Raw genomic sequence first — 19,059 nt, 5'->3', positions numbered from 1 at the left:
AGCATGGGAAAGACTCGCTCCCATGATTCAGTCACCTCCCACCAGGTCCCTCCCACAACACATGGGAATTCAAGATGAGATTTTGGTAGGAGCACAGCCAAACCATATCAGGATTTATTTATTTCCTCCTGTAATCTTAAATGATGCATCTCACTTAAAAACTATTTTTCTTCTCATATATTTCTCCTTAACCTAAAACTAGAAAGAAAAAAAAAACGACTATGGAAGAAACAAAACTGAAAGCAAAGTATGTGATAAGAATTGATGGTATTAGTATGTGGAGATTCTGTGAGTGATTAATTAGATCATGAAGCTGGGGCCTTCATGAATTACTTTAATGCCCTTATAAAAAGAGAACACAGAGACCTAGCTAGTTCCTTGCACTGTGTGAGGGCATAATGAAAAAGTGTCAACCATGAACCAGAAAATATGCCCTCATAATATACTGAATCTTCTGGTATCTCATTCTTGAAGTTTTCAGCCTCCAGAATTACAAGAAATAAATTTCTTTTATTTATAAGTCACCTAGTTTATGGTATTTTGTTATAGCAGCTAGAATGAACTAAGACAGTCTTTTTTTGCTATCCTTACCATACAGCTTTCATGCATCAAAATCCACTCCTGGAAAATTATCTGTATGTTTCATTATTAAAGGATATCTTTATTTGTAAGAGTACAGGTGTTAGGCCAAAGTTTTTCAAAATTGAGTCATTTTAGCACCGTTTCCAACTTTTTACCACATACCACTTGTACTATTACTTAATTAACTAACACCTTTATTTTATCTTAAATAGACTTGGAATTATTCTTGGCAGTAATCTGCTTGACATCTTAGATTTAATACTTTAGTTATGTTTTTTCAAGTACATGTAGAAAGAAGTATAATATGTAACTGTTTCAAAAATTTATTAATAGTTCCTTTCAAATCAGTTGTACACACTTAGTTGTCCATATACTATCTGTAATAACATTATGAGTCAACATAGCTTAGCTATGGTGCCAACATGTGTGGTCAAACAGTAGTCTAGATGTTGCTGTGAAGATATTTTTCAGATGTGATTAACATTTATGATCAGTAGACTTTAACATTTATGATCAGTAGATGCCAATTATCCTCCCTAGCCTGCTTCATCCAATCAGTTGAATGCTTTAAGAACAAAGATTGAAGTTTCCTGCAGAAGAAGAACTTTTGCTTCAAGACTGCCACATAGAAACCCTACTAGAGTTTCTTGCCTGCTGGCATGGCCTACAGACTTCAAATTTGCCAGCCCATCACAAGCACATGTGCCAATTCCTTAAAATAAATATTTCTTGATATATAGCCTATTGGTTATATTTCTCTGAAGAACTCTAATATAGTATCCCTTAAAAAGTATTGCCTTAACCCAAGAGAATAAATCAATAAAAGTCAAATTTTAATTAATATTCAAAAATTATGTTTGAAAAGGTAGTATTTGTTCACAGAATAAAATTCAATTAACATGTAGGATATAAGATAAAAAAAATAATACTCCCTTCAACTTTTCTGTCTCCAAAATATCTGTCTCCTTCCTTAGGGAAAATCCTTATTACCACTCTCTCTCATACCTCCAGGAATATGCTGTATATATAATCAAGCATATGTGTACATAAATAATTGCACATACATACATACATATTCCCAGATATTTAACATTTCTGAAATCAGGGAGATTTTTCCTGGCAATAATGATTATGCTTGCCATTTCTGCTTGATTTTGTTTTTTCGTGTCATAACTGGACAACCTAACTGAAATATATTTATATATTTTAACAGACAAACAAGTTTTAAGAGTTTTTACAGGCTGGGCATGGTGGCTCACACATGTAATCCCAGCACTTTGGGAGGCTGAGGGGGTTAGATCACTTGAGGCCAGGAGTTCGATATCAGCCTGGCCAAGATGGTGAAAGCCCCATCTCTACTAAAATACAAAAATTAGCTGGGCATGGTGACATGTGCCTGTGATCCCAGCTACCCCAGAGGCTGAGGCAGGAGAATTGTTTGAACTGGGGAGGCAGAGGTTGCCGTGAGCCCAGATTGTGCCACTGCATTCCAGCCTGGGCAACAGAGTGAGACTCCATCTCAAAACAAACAAACAAACAAGCAAGCAAACAAACTACTTACAACAGGGATATGATTTTGATTATTTGGAAAAGAAATTTGTTGATGCATTCTGGGAGATCAAGAAAAGACTATTATTAAACTCTGCAGAATGAGCGTCAGCCCCTTGAAGGAAAATCCCAGGGGTAACAACCACTCTAACAAGTATGAGGTGATACCTCATTAAGGATTTGATGTACATTTCCACAACAATTAGTGATGTTGAGAGCCTTTTCCTATTCCTGTTGGCCATTTGTTTGTCTTTTTTAGAGAAGTGTCTGTGTTTTCATAGCTCCTTTGCATATTTCAAAATCAGGTTGTTGTTATATTTTGCTACTGAGTTGTATGTGTTCCTTACATGTTTTGGATGTTAACCCTCTATCAGATGTATAGATTGCAAATATTTTCTTCCATTCTGTAGGTTGCCTTTCATTTTTTTTTTTGACTGTTTACTGCAGAGAAGCTTTTTAGTTTGATGCAATCTCATTTGTCTATTTTTTCTTGGATGACTGTGCTTTTGGTGTCATATGCATACAATTGTTGCCTAGAACAATGTCAAAGGAGCATTTTCCTTGGTTTTCTTCTTGAGTCTCATGTTAAACATTTAAGTTTTTAATCCACATTGAGTTGATTTTTGTGTCTGGTGTGATATAGGGTTTCAATTTCATTCTTTTGTATGTGGATATCTCATTTTCCAAACATCATTTATTGAAGAGACCATCTTTTTCTCTTTTGTATTCTTGGTGTTATTTTAAAGATCATTGAGCCACATATATGTAGGTTTATTTCTGGGCTTTCTACTCTAGTTCATTATTCAATATGTCTATTCTTATATAAGAACTGTACAGTTATCATTACTGTAGCTTTGTAATGCATTTTCAAATCAGGTAGTGTAATGCTTCTAGCTCTTTTCTTCTAATTCAAGATTGATTTAACTATTCAGGATGTTCTATAGTTTCATATGAATTTTAAATTTTTGTTTTATTTCTATTAAAATTGCCATTGGAATGTTGATAGGAGTTGTGTTGAATCTGTAGATCATTTTGAGTAATATAGACATTTTCACAACACTAATTCTTCTAATCAATTATCATGAGATATTTCTCCATTTATTTGTGTCTTTTTAAATTTCTTTCATTAATTTTCTTTTTATTGTACTTTAGGTGCTGGGGTACATGTGCAGATCATGCAGGATTGTTGCATAGGTACATACATGGCAAGGTGCTTTGCTGCCTCCATCCCCCTGTCACCTATATCTGGCATTTCCTCCCGTGTTATCTCTCACCAACCTCCCCACCCCTCCACTGTCCCTCCCCTAGCACCCACCAAACAGACTCCAGTATGTGATGCTCCCCTCCCTGTGTGCATGTGTTCTCATTGTTAAACATCCACCTATGAGTGAGAACATGTGCTGTTTGATTTTCTGTTCTTGTGTCAGTTTGCTGAGAACGATGGTTTCCAGGTTCATCCATAGCCCTACAAAGGACACAAACTCATCATTTTTTATGGCTGCATAGTATTCCATGGTGTATATGTACCACATTTTCCTTGTCCAGTCTATCACTAATTGGTATTTGGGCTGGTTGCAGGTCTTTGCTATTGTAAACAGTGCTGCAATGAACATACGTGTGCATTTATAATGAATATATGTGTCTTTATAATAGAATTATTTATAATCCTTTGGATATGTACCCAGTAATGGGATTGCTAGATCAAATGAAATTTCTATTTCTAGATCCATTAGGAATCGCCACTGTCTTCCACAATGGCTGAACTAATTTACACTCCCATCAACAGTGTAAAAGCATTCCTGTTTCTCCACATCCTCTCTAGCATCTGTTGTCTCCAGATTTTTTAATGATCATCATTCTAACTGGCGTGAGATGGTATCTCAATTTGGTTTTGATTTGCATTTCTCTAATGACCAGTGATGATGAGCATTTTTTTCATGTTTGTTGGCCTCATATATGTCTTCTTTTGAAAAGTGTGTGTTCATATCCTTCGCCCACTTTTGAATGGGTTTGTTTTCTTGTAAATTTGTTTTAGTTCTTTGTAGATTCTGGATATTGGCCCTTTGTCAGATGGGTAGATTGCAAATATTTTTTCCCATTCTGTGGTTGCCAGTTCACTCTAATGATTGTTTCTTTGCTGTACAGAAGCTCTGGAGTTTAATTAGATCCCATTTGTCTATTTTGGCTTTTGTTGCCAATGCTTTTGATGTTCTAGTTATGAAGTCCTTGCTTATGCCTATGTCCTGAATGGTGTTGCCTAGGTTTTCTTCCAGAGTTTTTATGGTGTTAGGTCTTATGTTTAAGTCTTTAATCCATCTGGAGTTAATTTGAGTGTAAGGTGCCAGGAAGAGGTCCAGTTTCTGCTTTCTGCACATAGCTAGCCAGTTTTCCCAGCACCATTTATTTAACAGGGAATCCTTTCCCCATTGCTTGTTTTTGTCAGGTTTGTCAAAGATCAGATGGTTGTAGATGTGTGGCATTGCCTCCGAGGCCTCTGTTCTGTTCCATTGGTCTATATCTCTGTTTCGATACCAGTACCGTGCTGTTTTGATTACTGTAGCCTTGTAGTATAGTTGAAGTCAGGTAGCGTGATGCCTGCAGCTTTGTTCTTTTTGCTTAGGATTGTCTTCACCATGTGGGATCTCTTTTGGTTCCATATGAAGTTTAAGGTCTTTTTTTTTCCAGTTCTGTGAAGAAGATCATGGGCAGTCTGATGGGGTTAGCACTGAATCTATAAATTACTTTGGTCAGTATGGTCATTTTCACAATATTGATTCTTCCTAACCATGAGCATGGAATGTTTTTCTATCTGTTTATGTCCTCTCTTATTTCCTTAAACAGTGGTTTGTAGTTCTTCTTGAAGAGGTCCTTTACATCCTTTGTCAGTTGTATTCCTAGAATTTTATTCTCTTTGTAACAATTATAAATGGGAATTCACTCTTGATTTGGCTCTTTGTTAGTCTGTTATTGGTGTATAGGAATGCTTGTGATTTTTGCACATTGATTTTGTATCCTGAGACTTTGCTAACATTGCTTATCAGTTTAAGGAGATTTTGGGCTGAGGTGATATTTTGTGGTTTTTAATGGACAGACCATTTGCTTCCTTACCTAGATTTATTCCTATTATAATGGATATTTTATTCCACATAATTTTATATATGTTTGTTTCATTTTTAAAATATTGTGTTATATTTTCACTAATGACATACCATAGTTTAACAATTTGCTCTTGACCACTATTTCAGTTTGGTTAGGCTATTTAAAATATTTTACTGTTTAAGATATTTCACATATACAAATTCTATACAGAGTGAGTATATCTTTAGAGTGAATTATTAGAAATGGAATTGTCAGGTCAATGATAATTAACTCTGTTTACCCCACATCCCCTCATCTCTACTCTAATAAACAGTTAGAGTAGAGATGAGGGGATGTGGCTAATAAATAGTTAGAGTAGAGATGAGGGGATGTGGGGTAACAAACTTAATTGGGAAAGCCAATTAAGTTTCTCCCTAACTTAATGGACTGGCCAGCACCTTTGGCTTGCCCCAATAAAACCTTTCAGCCTTCCAAAATGTTTGAGACTAATCCATCACTTTTCCTAATATATCTTTAATATTTTGCCAGCCTTCCTGAGTGAATATCAACACAGAGTAAGATTCTATTTAGCCTGGTTCATGTCCCTTGCCTCAACCTTAGCAAATATGAATAGGGTGCTGTTAGGGGCCCAGCCTTGATCACCTGTCCACAGATCATCTGGACAGTTAGAACTGCTGCCACTGCAGAGCTATTATTTGCTCATGAGTAGCTTCCATTTCTTTCTCAGATCACACTGTATAGGGAGAACAAACTTCTTAACTAACATCTGGCTCTAGAGACAGCAGAACAAAAAGATTCTTGTGGCTGTGTGTGAAGAAGAGCAGGAAGAAGAGAGAAGGACAAGGATGAGGGGAGGAGAGAAAAAAGACAGTAAAGCAACACCAATAAATGAAGGAGAAAGACGGAGAAACTCGAGAAAGCAAAACAATGGTGGAGGATGGAGGATGATTAAACAAAGATCTTTACAGTAGTAAATAAAAAAGTGGGCCAGGCGTAGTGGCTCATGCCTGTAATCCTAGCACTTTGAGAGGCTGAGGTGAGTGGATCACCTGAGGTCAGGAGCTCAAGACCTGGCCAACATGGCGAAACCCTGTCTTTACTAAAAATACAAAAATTAGCCAGGCATGGTGGCATGTGCCTGTAATCTTAACTACTTGGGAGGCTGAGACAGGAGAATCGCTTGAACTCAGGAGGTGGAGGTTGAGGTGAGCAGAGTCATGCCATTGCGCTCCAGCCTGAATGACAGGGCAAGACTCTGACTCAAAAAAAAAAAAAAAAAAAAAAATGTTGGGGAAGGAAAGAACATGAATTGTTAACAAATTGAATATACAGGCCTGCCTCAGAGCTCTGTGCTCTAAGAAAAACTTACATGTCTATGGAAAATTGCAGCTACACTTTGAAAAATACATCTGTAGATGAAAAAAACACAGCTTATTTGGAAGAGTAGGAAGGAGATTTTGCTAAAATCACTTTTGAGTATTGCTGCCTGACTGGATATAATTGAAATTGTTATTATCTTTTAAGTGTTTCATAATATGTAGTGAAATGTGCCCTGAACTCAACCCCTTCAGCACACTCTATACATCTCTTAGCTATGAAGAGCAAAGCACCAAGTACATTTTTCACTCTGCTTTAAAACCATGCATAAGAGGGAGAATTGGCCTGCATATCTGAATTTTTTGACTAAGGCCATGGAGAAACATGAAAACATCTAAGCCAGTTATTCCTCTCAAATCAATGATAATATCAGAAAATCACCCAAGTATATCATGTAATTGCCTTTGTTTCTATTTGTGAATACCTACCTCCCTTCCTTCCTTCCTTCCTTCCTTCCTTCCTTCCTTCCTTCCTTCCTCCCCTTCCCTTCCCTTCCCTCCCCTCCTTTCCCTTTCCTCTTTCTTTTCTTTCTTTTCTTTCTTTTCTTTTCTTTTCTTTTCTTTCTTTCTTTCTTTCTTTCTTTCTTTCTTTCTTTCTTTCTTTCTTTCTTTCTTTCTTTCTTTCTTTCTTTCTTTTTTTTCTGTCCTTCTTTCTTGTTTTTTTTTTTGATGGAGTCTTGCTCTATTGCCTGGCTAGAGTGCAGAGGTGCAATCTTGGCACACTGCAACCTCCGCCTCTGGGGTTCAAGCAATTCTCCTGCCTCACCTTCCCGAGTAGCTGGGACTACACAGACCACCACACCCAGCTAACTTTCGTATTTTTGGTAGAGATGGAGTTTCACCATTTTGGCCAGGATGGTCTCTATCTCTTGACCTCGTGATCCACCTGCCTCAGCCTCCCAAGGTGTTGGGATTATAGGCGTGAGCCACCATGCCGGGCTAGTGAATAGTTTTCTTAAGAAGCTTGTAGACACATACGTATTTGGTGGTTAATGCAAAGTCAGTTTCCATACATATAAACATGTTGTCTGATAGAAGGGAGGCTGGAAATCTTGGTGGCATTTGGCTTTATTGATGTAAAGTGACATGAAATATTTATGTACAAATACACTTTAAAACATATTGCAATAAGATTTTTGGCAAGGAATTATTTTTTGAATGTCAAGCTTAAAGTTTTCATCACAACACTTTGGAGCAAAAACAGATACTGCTTCTTTATGACTAATTAGATGACTCTTAAATCTGACCATCTGTGTCCACTGTTGGAGTACTGTTGTCTGATGAATGTAGTCTTCTTTCTTCCAAAATGATGGTGCATTCATTGAAAGCAGAGAGAATACATAATCTTCCATATGCTTTTAAAAATGTCTGGTGGAGATCTAGGCATGTGGTGTATACTTAATACATCTTCATTGACTTGATGTGGTCTACCTTATCTTAACATGACTGTCTGTAAGATGATATGGGTCAGCCCATGAAGTGATTTTCTTCCAGAAAATAAGATTTCCTAACCCCTCTGTCCTTGACATTCCTTTCAAGCTATCCAATAAACTATCCCTGACCCTAAACTTGGTGAAAGCCAAAGAAGGTCATGAGGATATGTGTGTCACTTTATATTCTTTCTCTTTATATCTCATTTTTTTTCAGTCTGTAGGAATATATTATATGACTTTTTTTTTACTGCTTGTATTACTGAAACTTCTCATTATATTCTTAGATGGATTAATGGCTTGCTATTTCCTCATTTATATTTTCATAGTGGAATCAAGGTTCATGGCTTCAAATTATGTCTTCTCATCTCCCATTTGGCAAAGCAAGTCACATGGCTGGTCCTAAAATCAGAATTGGTCCAGCTGTGGACTAAACTATGCCTTCCCCTTCATCTTCTCAAACTAAAATTCACATGCAGAAGCCTTAATCACCAATGTGACTATATTTGGTGGTAGAGCCTTTTAAAAGATAATTTAGGTTAAATAATGTCATAAGGATGAAGCCCTAATTCAATATGACTGGCGTCCTCATCAGAAGAAAGAGAGACACCAGGGATGTCAGTGACAGAGAAAAGGCCTGATGAGAACACAATAATGAGATAGCCATTTGCAAGCCAATGAGAGAGACCTCAAAAGAAGCCAAACTTGGTGACACCTTGGTCTTGAACTTCCAAACTCCAGAACTGTGAAAAATTAATTCCTGTTGCTTAAGCCACCTAATATGCAATATTTCTTATAATAGCCCTAATGTGCTAATATAGGTGGGTTGTGTAAAATTTCAGAAGAAAACGCATGGATGTGTTATAGATAGGACATTAGTGCCACCAATGTATAAATAAATCTACAAGGATTTTTTTTAGTGTATTCTAATATTTCATGCTAAATATTTACTACATAATATATATACTATCACTACATAAATATGTAAAATTTTACAAATTTATGTAACATAATATGACATATAATAGACATGAAGAAAAGTACACAAATAATGAGTGTGAAGTATGACTTCTGCCCAAAGTTAACACACCCATTAATTACTGTCAGGATTAAAATATAGAACAGTGATTTCTGTTGTGTGTGTTTTGAGATAGCAATCAATTCATATTTAAATGGATAGCCAATAAATCATAAAAAACTAATTAGAAAGATATCTGTTCTCTACTGCATGCCCACTTTGCTGTAAATCAGGTAGTCTTAATTGCTATAGTCCTACAAATGTACTGTTCTTGCTTAAGATTGTCTGAGGCATATCTGCTTTTTGGTCTTTTCATAAACATTTTAGAATCAGCTCGTGCAAAAAGACCTGCTTAGGTTCTGATTGGAATGATATTAAATCTACAATCAATTCAGAAAAACAGGTATCTTTACAATATTGTAAAGATATGTTCCAATATCTTTACAATATTGTAAAGATATGCTCCAATATCTTTACAATGATGAGTTTTATGATTCATCAGTGTTTTATATCTTTATTTATTGTATCTTAATTATACTAAGGGCTTTTAGTGTACCCATCTCCCAAACAGCCTACATTGTACCCATTAAGTAATTTTTCATCTCCCACCCACCTACTTTCCGCTTCTTCACTGTCAATTTCTCCACCATTTATGTTCATGTGTGCACATCGTTTAGCTCTCGCTTACAAGTGAAAATGTGGTATTTTGACATTCTGAGTTATTTCACTTAAGATAATGGCCTCTAGTTCTATCCATATTGCCACAAAATATGTGAGTTTATTCTTCTTTTTAAATGGCTGAGTGGTAACCATAGTGTGTGTGTGTACACACACACAGACACACACAGACACAAACTCTACACACAAACATGCACTCACACACATTCTTCTCTACAACATACACAAACACATACCATATTTTCTTTATCCAATATTAAAATACTCCGTATCTTTGCTATTATGAATAGGCTACAAGAAACACATGTGTGCTGGTGTCTTTTTGGTATAACGATTTCCTTTCCTTTGGGTAGATACACAGTAGTGATATTGCTGGATTGAATGAGACTATTATTCAGTATTTATTGTAGGAGAACTATCCCTTCAGGTTCTTTCTATCTAAAAACATATTTATTGTGCATTAAATCCTGACAGACTTTAATACATTATTAGACTTTTTATTTTAAGATAACTGTAGATTCATGTGGTATTGTAAGAAATTATAAAGGCATTCGGTGATCCTGTGTATCTTTTGGCTGATTTTCTCCAAAGCTAACATCTCATAAAACTCAACTACAATTTTGCAATCAACATATTAACCTTGATACACTCTACCAATCTTACTAAGATTCCCCCAATTTTATTAATGTCCTTGAGTATGTGTTTGTGCATGTTTTTAATTCTATGCAAGTTTATCACATGCACAGATTTAAGTATCTGCTGTTATCTCTTGTATTCGTCCATTTTCACACTGCTTATAAAGACATACCTGAAACTGGAAACAAAAAGAGGTTTAATTGGACTTACAGTTCCATGTGGCTGTAGAGGCCTCAGAATCATGATGGGAGTCAAAAGGTACTTCTTACATGGTGGCAGCAAGAGAAAATGTGGAGGAAGCAAAAGCAGAAACCCTTAATAAACTCATCAAATTTCTTGAGACCTATGAACTATAATGAGAATAGCACAGATAAGACTGGCCCCCATGATTCTATTATCTCCCCCTGGGTCCCTGCAGGGGCATAGCCAAACCATATCACTCCGCCCAGCCCCTCCCAAATCTCGTGTCCTCATATTTCAAAACCAATCATACCTTCGCAACAGTCCTCCAAAGTCTTAATTCATTTCAGCATTAACTCAAAAGTCCACAGTCCAACATCTCATCTGAGAAAAGTCCCTTCCACCTATGAGCCTGTAAATTTAAAAGCAAGTTAATTACTTTCTAGATATAATGGAGGTATAGGCATTGGGGTAAATACAGCTGTTTCAAATGGGAGAAATTATGAAAAACAAAGGGGTCATAAACCATATGCAATTCCAAAATTCGGCAGGGCAGTCAAATTTTACAGTTCCAAAATGAACTACTTTGACTCCAGGTCTCACATCAAGGTCATGCTGATGCAAGAGGTGGGTCCCTATGCTCTGGGGCAGCTCCACCCCTGTGGTTTAGCAGGGTACATTCCCCCTCCCAGCTGCTTTCATGATCTGGTATTGAGTGTCTGTGGCTTTTCCAGGTAAATGGGGCAAGCTGTTGGTGGTTCTACCATTTTGGGGTCTGGAGGATGATGGCCCTCTACTCACAGCTCCACTAGATGGTGCCCCAGTAGGATATCTGTGTGGGGATTCCAACTCCACATTTCCCTTCTGCACTGCCCTAGCAGAGGTTCCCTGTGAGTGCCCCGCCCTTGAAGCAAACTTCTGCTTGGACATCCAGGCATTTCCATATATTCTGAAATCTAGGTGGAGCTTCCCAAACATCAATTCTTGAATTCTGTGCATCTGCACACTCAACGCCATGTGGAAACTGTCAAGACTAGGGATTCCACCCTCTGAAGCCACAACCTGAGTTGTATGTTAGCCTCTTTCATCCACAGCTGGGTGGCTGGGATACTGGGCACCAAGTCCCTAGGCTGCACACAGCACAGGGACACTGGGACCACCCATGAAACCACTTTTTCCTCCTGGGCCTCCAGGCTTGTGATGGGACTGGCTGCTGTGAAGTTTTCTGACATGGTCTGGAGACATTTTTCCCATGATCTTGGGGATTAACATTGGCCCTTTGCTAGTTATGCATATTTCTGCAGCTGTCTTGAATTTCTCCTCAAAAAATTGATTCTTCTTTTCTCCTGCATCATCAGGCTGCAAATTTTCCAAACTTTTATGCTCTATTTCCCTTTTAAAATAGAATTATTTTAACAGTACTCAAGTTACCTCTTGAATGCTTTGCTGCTTAGAAATTTCTTCCACCAGATGCCCTACATTATCATTCTCTAGTTCAAAGTTCCACAAATCTCTAGGGCAGGGGCAAAATGCTGCCTGTCTCTTTGCTAAAACATAAAAAGAGTCACCTTTGCCACAGTTCCCAACAAGTTCCTCATCTCCATTTGAGACCGTCTCAGCCAGAACCTTATTGTTCATATCACTATCAGCATTTTTGTCAAAGCCATTCAACAAATAATCTCTAGGAGTCTCCAAACTTTTCCACATTTTTCTGTCTTCTTCCGAGCCCTCCAAACTGTTCCAACTTCTGCCCCTTACCCAGTTCCAAAGTCACTTCCACATTTTTGGTTATCTTTTCAGCAATACCCCACTCTACTAGTGCCAACTTACTGTATTAGTCCATTTTCACCTGCTGATGAAGACACACTCAAGACTGGGAAATTTACAAAAGAGAAGTTTAACTGGACATACAGTTCCACATGGCTGGGGAAGGTGGAGACTTATTCACTAACATGAGAATAGCATGGGAAAGAATGGCCCCCCATGATTCAATTACCTCCCACTGAATCCCTCCCACAACATGTGGGAATTCTGAGAGAGACAATTCAAGCTGAGATTTGAGTGGGGAGGCACAGCCAAATCATATCACATTTGATACAGAACAGTTGCATCACCACACAAGGATTTCTCATATTGACCTATTAAACCACATCCACCTCCCTCTAACACCCTGATCCTCACCCCAGTCAATAGCAATTGAAATCACTAATCATTTCTTCATCTGTGTATATTCTGTCATTTCAGAATCTTATATAAATGGACTCATACAATATGTAAACTTTTGGGATTGGCTTTATTCACTTGGTGTAACTGCCTTTACATTTATCCAAGTTGTTGTGTATATCAGGAATTATTCAATTTCATTGCTGAATAGCCTTCCATGGTATAAATGTACAAGACCTTGCTTAATACCCCCTCATTATAGAACATCTAAGTTGTATTTAGTTTTGGCCATAATAAATAAACCTGCTATGAACATTCATATACACATTTTTCTTATGTTTTCATTCTCTGGGAAAAACCACATATAGTTAGAAATGTTATTTTAAATTTAATATTTTTTATTATTAAGGAATAGCATGTATACCAGGAAGAAAGTATACAAAATAACTATACTCATGTAATCACTCTCCATGTCAAGTCACTGCAAAGATAACACCTATCTCATCTTTGAACACTCTAAGTTAGTTTTGCATGGTTTTGAATATTCAAGAGTTAAAACATGACATTCTTTTGTGTTTTATTTCTTCACAAAATATAGTTGTCATATTTATCCAGTGATTTCATACAGTTACAGCTCATACAATATTATATTATATAATATCACATAATTTAAAAATTGACATTGTACTTGCTAAGTTGGGGAAATTATAGAAAATGCTGCTATTAATATTCTTATACGTGTTTTTTAGGCATGTAGTTATTCATTTCTGTTCAGCACATACTTTGGATAATTTCTTAGATGTGTAATATGAGTATGTTCATAAACATGAGAAATTGGGAGTTTAAAAAATAATTTTATCTATTTACTCTCCTTTAGTGGTAGCTAAGATTGCAAATTTGGTTTCATTTCATTTGTGCCAACATTTGAAAACGTCTTAAAAATGTTAGCAAAACGTGTGGGGGTATAATGTTATCTTTTGTTTTAATTTGCAATGTCCCAATAAATAATGAACTTAAGCACCTTTTTAAATGCTTACTGATTATTGGCATGTCCTTTAGAATATACCAATGCTTATGCTATATTGTAGAGTGCCTTTGTAAGTCTGGTTTTTATTTTTCTGTTAGATTGTTTGACATTTTGCTGAATTGTAGAGATTGTTTTTGTATTTACATTTTAAGTGATTGTATTACAAATATGTTATTTAAATATGTAGATTGCTCATTCATTTTTTCAATAGGTTTTTAACATACAAAAGAAATTTATTTGAATACAATCCCAGTTTATAATCTTTTTCTTTTTATGCTTTTTATGCTCCACTTGAGAAATATTTTTCTGCACAAAACTGTGAAAATATCTCTCTCTTGCTATATTTCAGAAACTGTATTTCTTTTATTTTTTACATATAAGTCAACAATCCTCTTGGCACTAAGTTTTGTGTATGATGTAAGGTATGAATTAAGATTCATTTTTTTCCCTCTTTTTGAATAAATGATTAACTCAATACCATTTATTCTGAAAAACATTCAATGTTCTACATTATGGTCTTTGTAATTAAATAATAAATCAATATGTCAATTCTGTTCATTAATCTATTTGTTCGTTCTTGCACCAATATCACATGCTTTTAATAATTAATCTGAAAATGAAATTTCTGTGTCTGAGAAATTAAGTCCTCCACTTATTTTCTCCTACTTCAATAATATTTTCTTCAGCTTTATAAATTTTGAAGTCAGTTCATCAATTTTTATAAAAATCCTACTGAGGTTTTGATTAGGTTTACCCAATTTAAGAAGATACTTTTGTAATGAGTCCTCTAATCCATGAACATGGTACATACCTCCACTTATTCTTATCTAGTCCTTCCTTTATTTCTTTCAGTAATATCATATACTGTTATTAGTATTAATATACACTACATAATAGGGTATATCAATTAATATATAATAATATATATTACTCTGTATATATTATATAGTATATCAACACACATATTATTATAGCCATGTTTTCCTTAACAGTGGGGATACATTCTGAGAAATGCATCATTAGGTGATCTCCTCATTGTGTGAGCACCACAGAGTATACTTACACAAACCACATATATTGTATAGTTTAGGATATATCATATAGTCTAGATGTGTAGTGGGCAATACCATTTGTGGTATTGCTCCTAGGCTGCAGTTTGTACAGCATGTTACTATGCTGAATGCTGAAGGCAATTGTAACACACTGATAAGTATTTGTGTCTCTAAACATATAACATATACACATAGAACAGATACAATTAACATATGGCCTAAAAGATAAAAATTGTTACACCTATATAGGGCACTTACCATGACTGAAGCTTGCAATACTGGGAGTTGCTCTGGGTGATTGGGAGTTGCTCTGGGTGATCAAAGAAGTGAGTGGTGAGTGACTGATAGCCCAAAATGCTATTATAGAATTTGGAAATGCTGTACATTTAGTTTACACTAAATTTATAAAATAATTTTTTAAATAATAAAATAACCTTAGCTTACTGTAACATTTTTACTTTACAACCTTTTAATTTAATTTAATTTTTCTTTGTGAGACAACATCCGGCTCTGTTGCCCAAGCTGGAGTGCAGAGGTGTAATCATAGCTCACTGCAAGCCTCAGCCTTCTTGGCTTAAAGGCTCATCCCTTGAGCCCTTGAGCTTCTACTTAGTTCAGCTGAGCTACTCAGCTCAATCTCCTGAGTAGCCAGGACTACAGGTGTGCACCGCCACACCCACCTACTTTTTTGTAAAGGTGAGAATCTCACTTTGTAGCCCAGGCTGCTCTTGAACTCCTGAGCTAAAGTTGTTTTTTAAGTTTTTGACTCTTTTGTAATAACACTATGCTTCAAACACAAACACATTATACAACTGTACAAAAATATTTTCTTCATTTAACCTTTATTATATGTTTTTGTGTATTATAAAGAGTTTTTTATTTTTACTCTTTAAACATTTTTGTTAAAACTAAGACACAAACATACATATTAGCCTAGACCTACACAGGGTCAGGATTATCAAAGTGTCTCTAGGCACTAGGAATTTTTCAGATCCATTATAATCTTATTGAATCATCTTTGTATATGCGGTCCATTCTGGACTGAAATGCATGCTGTGCACAACTCTATTATGCATAATATTGTGTTCCTCTTCTTTAATTAGGTTTATTTCTATTTCTGAGATATATATATACACATCAATATGTCAATTCTGTTCATTATATGTGTATATATATATACATATATGTATGTGTGTATATATATATTTCTTATTTATTATTATTATTTTGAGATGGAATCTTGTTCTGTTACCCAGGCTGGAGTGCAGTGGCACAATCTCAGCTCACTGCAGCCTTAGTTTTTCTCTAATGTCCTTTTTCCGTTCCAGGATCCTATCCAGTAGCTATGTTTCCACACGATCATCTGGATTTTGACAGTTTCTCAGAATTTCACTTCTGATAGCCTTGACAGTTTGGAGGATTATTAGTCAGAAATTTTGAAGAATGTATCTCAACTGATTTTTGTCTGTTGCTTTTCTCATGATAAGACTATAGTTGTGGATTTTGGGGAGGAATATGACAGAGGTAGTGTCATTTTTTTTTTATCACATTATATCAAGAGTATCTAATATAAAGATGTCTTATTACTGTGATGTTACCTTAATGTTATTTGTCAGTGTTCTTTTTATTTTTAAATTCAGTCTGCCAATCTCTCTCTTTTAATTAGTGTATTTAAATGAATTTAGTTAAGGCAATTATTGGTATCTTAGGATTTAAGTTTGTCATTTTATTATACGATATCATTTTGTTCCCTCTGTTTCTCACTCTGTTACTCTTTTTATAACTCCCTCTTGGTTAATTAAACATTTTTAAAAATTTGATTTTAACTTATTTAATAATTTTTTGAGTGTATAGTGTTTTTTCTTTTGTTTTGTTTTGTTTTTTGCAGATGGAGTCTCACTCTGTCACCCAGGCTAGAAACAGTGGTGTGATCTTGGCTCACTGCAACCACTGCTTCCCAGGTTCAAGTGATTCTCCTGCCTCAGCCAGGATTACAGATGCATGCCACCATGCTCAGCTAGTTTTTGTATTTTTAGTAGAGACATGGTTTCACCATGTTGGCCAGGCTGGTCTCAAACTCCTGATCTCTGCTGTCCACTTTGGCCTCCCAAAGTTCTGGGTTACAGACATGAGCCACCATGCCTGGCCTTTTGTATAGTTTTTGTAGTGGTTTCTCTAAGTATTATAATATACATATGCAACTCTTCAGTCCTCTGACATCAGTGTTTTAACATTTAAAGTGAAGTATAGAAAACTTACTTCGATTTAGGAACTTTGCCCTCCATACTATTGTCCTGAGTATCAGTTAGTGTGAAACATTTTTGTTTCAGTTATTGCATATAGTTTGGAAAACTGGTGAGGAGAGTAGGCTATTGTATGTACCTATATTACTGCTTTTTCTATTGCTATTTATCTCTTTATGTTCTAAAATTCCTTTATAATTTACTTTCTGTTTGTAAAACTTCTTCTAGCCATTCTTTAATGTCAGGTCTTCTAGTGACAGATTCTTTTAATTTTTCTTCATCTGAGAATGTCTTTATTTTCTCTATTCTGGAAGGTTAGTTTTTCTAGAACTCACTTTTTATACTTTTCTTTCTTCCAGGATTATAGCAGTTAGCAAGTGCTGTGTAACAAAGCACTCCACAAATTAGCAACTTAAAATAACAAACATTTATTTAACTGTGATTGTATAGTTTTGCAATTTAGGCAGGCTCTGCTGAGAACTTCTTTTCTTTCAACTAGGTTTTCTCAATTGTCTTAAATCAGTTACCAGTCAACTAGAAAGTTCCACTTCTAAAGGTTGGTTGGTTGTAAGCCTGAGCACTTTAGCTACTAGTATGTCATCTTTCATGTAAGTCTCATTTACAGAACATGTACATGAGGCAGTAGCAAGAACTAAGAGAGAAAGCAGAAAACAAACATTTTCCAAGTCACAAATATCGCCTACATATAAGAGATTTGGGAAGGAGTCTATCTTTTGATCTTAGGCTCTACAAAGTTACATTGCAAAGGCAGTGAATTGGAAAAGAGAAATGTGGGGGCCAGAAGGCATTTTTGAAATTGGTCTACTACGAAGATCTGAAAATTTTAACCTGTCTTTGTATGCCCTTAATGGTAGTAAAGAAATTAAGAAAATATTTTATTAACATTTTCCTGTTTTTTTCTCATTGGCAAGGTATGTCTGACACAATTTAATTCTCCATAGCTGAAGGGGAAGTCCTACGATGATATTTTTTAGAAGAATTTTGGGGGAGATGAAGATGATTTGTACTTCTGGACAACGTACGCATCTAAATTATAAGACTAAAAATTGTATAAACTGCTTAAAATAGAGTTCAAAGGACTTTTGATTTCCTTCATGTATGATGAATATGAGAATTAAGATAATTTAGCAACAGCTGTCTAATCAAGATAGAAATAGAACAGTAAAAGGAACACGGCAATCGTTGTTGTGAAAGAGAAATAGAATATAAATAGATAATCAACATGAAACAGTAGATCTATGTTTACTGTTATGACAAAATAAATGAACTTATGTGTCAAGAACTATGGTAAACAGAAGAAAAGAGGCAAGGTGGAGTTTTTCACAATAATAATGCTCATGCTTTACTTTTATTTCAATGGAATTATTTTCTAAGGATAAAGACCAATAATTAGACAAATCACACAGTCTCAAATTCAATTCCCTAAATTCAACATAGAATTTTTCATGATGTCTCCCTGTTGTAATATATAACAATGCAGTTTAATGTTTCATAGTGACCTTCAATAAAAGCAAATTTAAAGTCATTTTTTTTCTGAATCAGAAAAAGGATATTTGCTAATTGTCTGCTTTAAAATAGATTTTTAGAATATTTATTAAGGATATCTTTAAAGTATGTTTTAAAATAATTATTAGTAAAAATATTCAGGATGTCTATTTTTAAAATAATGATAAAAATAAACATAAACATGTTGTAGTGTATACATTGAAGCTAAATGTTTTTGAAAATGTCAAAGGAACATGGAAGTAGAAATTCTAAGTAGAAAAACTGAAATCAAGCAATATAATTATTACAGCAATGAGAGTAAGTGCTCTAAATTTTTTTAATTAATTGTAAAGAGTCTCAGATTTTTAGTTTTACTTTTTAACTTTTATTTTAAGTTCAGGGACACATGTGCAGGTTTATTATATAGGTAAATTTGTGACATGGGGGTTTGTTGTACAGAATATTTTATCACCCAGGCATTAAGGCTAGTATTATTCAGTTATTTTAACTGATCCTCTCCC

At 35.3% G+C, this 19,059-nt stretch overlaps 1 protein-coding gene across 1 annotated transcript in view; it reads right to left on the bottom strand.

Annotated features, from left to right (window-relative positions):
- The window catches only part of LOC135274814 (DNA (cytosine-5)-methyltransferase 1-like), a 39,726-nt gene extending 29,098 nt beyond the window's left edge, over positions 1 to 10,628 (bottom strand). The window contains exon 1 of the mRNA XM_064375797.1: positions 10,578 to 10,628. The gene's annotated coding sequence lies outside the window, so the exon portion shown is untranslated. The remainder of the gene's footprint in view (positions 1 to 10,577) is intronic.
- Positions 10,629 to 19,059: the final 8,431 nt, after the last annotated feature.

This window comes from Aotus nancymaae, unplaced genomic scaffold (genome assembly GCF_030222135.1).
Source record: "Aotus nancymaae isolate 86718 unplaced genomic scaffold, 86718_ANA_hifiasm-v0.15.2.pri h1tg000014l, whole genome shotgun sequence".
Lineage (NCBI taxonomy): Eukaryota > Metazoa > Chordata > Mammalia > Primates > Aotidae > Aotus > Aotus nancymaae.
The sequence above is the reverse complement of the archived record's forward strand: the minus strand, read 5'-3'. Positions and strand labels throughout refer to the sequence as shown.